Raw genomic sequence first — 5,889 nt, 5'->3', positions numbered from 1 at the left:
GTGTGAATTGTGTGCATGGGTATATATGTATGTGTCTGTGTGTGTATATATATGTGTACATTGAGATGTATAGGTATGTATATTTGCGTGTGTGGACGTGTGTGTATATACATGTGTATGGGGGTGGGTTGGGCCATTTCTTTCTCCTGTTTCCTTGCGCTACCTCGCAAATGCGGGAGACAGCGACAAAGCAAAATAAATAAATAATAAATAAATAGTGAAAATAGTGAAGTTGGAGAAAAATGTAGCTTAGACATTGAAGCTTATTGATTCAGTGGTGAAATTGATGAGAACTGCTATTGACATTTGTGTGAATAAATTGTACATTTCCTTTTCCATAGCCAGAGGTTGAACCATTATGTGACGTTCATTTTTTCATTCATTTCAAGCTAAAAGTTTGTTTTCTAAATTGTTTCTTACATTTTTCATATGTATATATATGTATGTGTGTGTGTGTGTGTGTGTGTGTGTGTGTGTGCGTGTGTGTGTGTGTGTGTGTGTGTGTGTGTGTGTGTATATATATGTATATTATCCCTGGGGATAGGGGTGAAAGAATACTTCCCACGTATTCCTCGCGTGTCGTAGAAAGCGACTAGAGGGGACGGGAGCGGGGGGCCGGAAATCCTCCCCTCCTTGTATTAACTTTCTAAAATGGGAAACAGAAGAAGGAGTCACGCGGGGAGTGCTCATCCTCCTCGAAGGCTCAGAGTGGGGTGCCTAAATGTGTGTGGATGTAACCAAGATGTGAGAAAAGGAGAGATAGGTAGTATGTTTGAGGAAAGGAACCTGGATGTTTTGGCTCTGAGTGAAACGAAGCTCAAGGGTAAAGGGGAAGAGTGGTTTGGAAATGTCTGGGGAGTGAAGTCAGGGGTTAGTGAGAGGACAAGAGCAAGGGAAGGAGTAGCAATACTCCTGAAACAGGAGTTGTGGGAGTATGTGATAGAATGTAAGAAAGTAAATTCTCGATTAATATGGGTAAAATTGAAAGTTGATGGAGAGAGGTGGGTGATTATTGGTGCATATGCACCTGGGCATGAGAAGAAAGATCATGAGAGGCAAGTGTTTTGGGAGCAGCTAAATGAGTGTGTTAGCGGTTTTGATGCACGAGACCGGGTTATAGTGATGGGTGATTTGAATGCAAAGGTGAGTAATGTGGCAGTTGAGGGAATAATTGGTATGCATGGGGTGTTCAGTGTTGTAAATGGAAATGGTGAAGAGCTTGTAGATTTATGTGCTGAAAAAGGACTGATGATTGGGAATACCTGGTTTAAAAAGCGAGATATACATAAGTATACTTATGTAAGTAGGAGAGATGGCCAGAGAGCGTTATTGGATTACGTGTTAACTGACAGGCGTGCGAAAGAGAGACTTTTGGATGTCAATGTGCTGAGAGGTGCAACTGGAGGGATGTCTGATCATTATCTTGTGGAGGCTAAGGTGAAGATTAGTATGGGTTTTCAGAAAAGAAGAGTGAATGTTGGGGTGAAGAAGGTGGTGAGAGTAAGTGAGCTTGGGAAGGAGACCTGTGTGAAGAAGTATCAGGAGAGACTGTGTACAGAATGGAAAAAGGTGAGAACAATGGAAGTAAGGGGAGTGGGGGAGGAATGGGATGTATTTAGGGAATCAGTGATGGATTGCGCAAAAGATGCTTGTGGCATGAGAAGAGTGGGAGGTGGGCTGTTTAGAAAGGGTAGTGAGTGGTGGGATGAAGAAGTAAGAGTATTAGTGAAAGAGAAGAGAGAGGCATTTGGACGATTTTTGCAGGGAAAAAATGCAATTGAGTGGGAGAAGTATAAAAGAAAGAGACAGGAGGTCAAGAGAAAGGTGCAAGAGGTGAAAAAAAGGGCAAATGAGAGTTGGGGTGAGAGACTATCAGTAAATTTTAGGGAGAATAAAAAGATGTTCTGGAAGGAGGTAAATAAAGTGCGTAAGACAAGGGAGCAAATGGGAACTTCAGTGAAGGGCGTAAATGGGGAGGTGATAACAAGTAGTGGTGATGTGAGAAGGAGATGGAATGAGTATTTTGAAGGTTTGTTGAATGTGTCTGATGACAGAGTGGCAGATATAGGGTGTTTGGGTCGAGGTGGTGTGCAAAGCGAGAGGGTTAGGGAAAATGATTTGGTAAACAGAGAAGAGGTAGTAAAAGCTTTGCGGAAGATGAAAGCCGGCAAGGCAGCAGGTTTGGATGGTATTGCAGTGGAATTTATTAAAAAAGGGGGTGACTGTATTGTTGACTGGTTGGTAAGGTTATTTAATGTATGTATGACTCATGGTGAGGTGCCTGAGGATTGGCGGAATGCGTGCATAGTGCCATTGTACAAAGGCAAAGGGGATAAGAGTGAGTGCTCAAATTACAGAGGTATAAGTTTGTTGAGTATTCCTGGTAAATTATATGGGAGGGTATTGATTGAGAGGGTGAAGGCATGTACAGAGCATCAGATTGGGGAAGAGCAGTGTGGTTTCAGAAGTGGTAGAGGAGGTGTGGATCAGGTGTTTGCTTTGAAGAATGTATGTGAGAAATACTTAGAAAAGCAAATGGATTTGTATGTAGCATTTATGGATCTGGAGAAGGCATATGATAGAGTTGATAGAGATGCTCTGTGGAAGGTATTAAGAATATATGGTGTGGGAGGCAAGTTGTTAGAAGCAGTGAAAAGTTTTTATCGAGGATGTAAGGCATGTGTACGTGTAGGAAGAGAGGAAAGTGATTGGTTCTCAGTGAATGTAGGTTTGCGGCAGGGGTGTGTGATGTCTCCATGGTTGTTTAATTTGTTTATGGATGGGGTTGTTAGGGAGGTAAATGCAAGAGTCTTTGAAAGAGGGGCAAGTATGAAGTCTGTTGTGGATGAGAGAGCTTGGGAAGTGAGTCAGTTGTTGTTCGCTGATGATACAGCGCTGGTGGCGGATTCATGTGAGAAACTGCAGAAGCTGGTGACGGAGTTTGGTAAAGTGTGTGGAAGAAGAAAGTTAAGAGTAAATGTGAATAAGAGCAAGGTTATTAGGTACAGTAGGGTTGAGGGTCAAGTCAATTGGGAGGTGAGTTTGAATGGTGAAAAACTGGAGGAAGTGAAGTGTTTTAGATATCTGGGAGTGGATCTGTCAGCGGATGGAACCATGGAAGCGGAAGTGGATCATAGGGTGGGGGAGGGGGCGAAAATTTTGGGAGCCTTGAAAAATGTGTGGAAGTCGAGAACATTATCCCGGAAAGCAAAAATGGGTATGTTTGAAGGAATAGTAGTTCCAACAATGTTGTATGGTTGCGAGGCGTGGGCTATGGATAGAGTTGTGCGCAGGAGGATGGATGTGCTGGAAATGAGATGTTTGAGGACAATGTGTGGTGTGAGGTGGTTTGATCGAGTAAGTAACGTAAGGGTAAGAGAGATGTGTGGAAATAAAAAGAGCGTGGTTGAGAGAGCAGAAGAGGGTGTTTTGAAATGGTTTGGGCACATGGAGAGAATGAGTGAGGAAAGATTGACCAAGAGGATATATGTGTCGGAGGTGGAGGGAATGAGGAGAAGAGGGAGACCAAATTGGAGGTGGAAAGATGGAGTGAAAAGGATTTTGTGTGATCGGGGCCTGAACATGCAGGAGGGTGAAAGGAGGGCAAGGAATAGAGTGAATTGGAGCGATGTGGTATACCGGGGTTGACGTGCTGTCAGTGGATTGAATCAAGGCATGTGAAGCGTCCGGGGTAAACCATGGAAAGCTGTGTAGGTATGTATGTTTCCGTGTGTGGACGTGTGTATGTACATGTGTATGGAGGGGGTTGGGCCATTTCTTTCGTCTGTTTCCTTGCGCTACCTCGCAAACGCGGGAGACAGCGACAAAGTATAAAAAAAAAGAAAAAAAAAATATATATATATACATATATATGCGTTGAGATGTATAGGTGTTCATATGTGCTGTGTGTTCACGTATATGTATATACATGTGTATGTGGGTGGGTTGGGCCATTCTTTCATCTGTTTCCTTGCACTACCTCGCTAACGCGGGAAACAGCGAAAAAGTATAATAAAAGAAATGAATAGATATAGATATAGATAAATAAGTATTAGTATAACACAGACATATAAGTATAACACAGACATATACATATATACACATGTACATAATTCATGGACTATGGACCAACTGCTGCAACCAGGATTTGAATCTGTGCTCAACCTTGGGTGGCCCATGAATAATGTATCACATTCAAGAACGCTAACCACTACCCCCCCCTCCTCCTCCTCCTCCTCCTCCTCCCAACCAATCTGATCACATTTCCTCTTTTCACCAAATATTTGCTATGAATCACTCTATTTGCATACCTCCCCCATACATCCCACATCTGTCATGCTGCTATCAAACACATTACATTAAACAATCTTAGAGCACTCACTCCAACTCCTCTTCACCTCATTTCTGCCTGCTACCACTTCCCCATTTGTTGTTTCCATTTTTCTTTCATTTTCTTTACACTATCAACTTCCTTTCAAAACATTTTTTTTTACTTCCTGAAGTTTGCTGATACTTTTTCAGCCCCTGCACCTTCCTCTTCACCTTCTGCTGCTTTTCTTAGTACATCTCCTTATCACTCTCGCTACTTTTATCTCATCTTTCTCTTGCAACTTAAAACATCATCCCACCACTCAATATCCTTTCTCACATGCCCAACTCCCATTTTCCATATGCCACAAACATTGCCAGCACTGCTTCCCTAAATACCTCCCATTCCTTATCCATTCCCTTTACTTCATTTACTCTTTCTTAATATTCTATACTCATCTCTCTGGTATCTCTTCAAACAAACCTCTTTTCCAAGCTCACTTACTTTCATCACCCTCTTCTCACCAATATCATTTTTTCTTCCAAAATTCCTACAAATCTTCATCCTCATCTCCACCAGGTAATAATCAAGTATCAAACCAGCTGCTCCTCTCAACACATTATCTAAGGTTTGTACTACCTTTCCTACTCTAGGAGTACTTATATCTGTCCCCTCTTCTTAAATCAGGTATTCCTGACCACATGCTCGTTTACAGCATACAACTCTTGTTACAAAAAGTCTAAATTCTCCATTCATTTCAGTGTAAGCCCCACTCCCTAGTTATACTTTCAACTATCACATAACCCACTTTTATATTCAAATCCCCATCACTGATACTCAATTTCTCTCTTCAAAACTGCTGACACATTCACTTAGCTCCTCCCAAAACACTTGCCTCTCTTCATCTGTTCTCTTATGGTCAGATGCATAAGCACTCAATTATATATATATATATATATATATATATATACATATATATATATATATATATATATATATATATATATATATATATATATATATATATATATATATATATATATATATATATATGTATATATTTATGTGTGTGTGTGTGTGTGTAGAACAATGAGGATATCATCAACAGCCAGAAGTCCTCCTTCCTTACTTGCTGAGTTCCTGATTTTCTGGAAGGTTCTACAAGGTTGTGATAACATATTTACCATTGTAAGGAGGTTGCTAGGTGACAGTCAACGTTCAAGCTATGGTTTGCTGAGGGATGGTTCTTTCTCTGTTCTGATGTACTCACTTGGTTATTTCTTTTCATGATTTTAGTTGTAGTTTCTACTTTCTACAGACATAATCTAGAACACCGATTTCCATGTGTTTATGATATGAGTTTTAGATTTTTGATGTTACGTTTGCGATTCACTTGTAAGCGTGTGACGTCTTGCCAGAATGCTTTCTGCTCACTCTACTGCTGCCTCGCTAGGCAGTTGGTCGTATTCTTGTATTGCAAGTTTTGTTATTTCTTTTTTTTATTTACATTAAGATCTGCTGGAGGTTTTCCCACCAACGTTGGTAAAGCATATGTTCAGTCGCAGGAGTTGGCGTAAGAT

Source organism: Panulirus ornatus, chromosome 5, assembly GCF_036320965.1.
Source record: "Panulirus ornatus isolate Po-2019 chromosome 5, ASM3632096v1, whole genome shotgun sequence".
Classification (NCBI taxonomy): domain Eukaryota; kingdom Metazoa; phylum Arthropoda; class Malacostraca; order Decapoda; family Palinuridae; genus Panulirus; species Panulirus ornatus.
Note: the sequence above shows the minus strand (reverse complement) of the source record.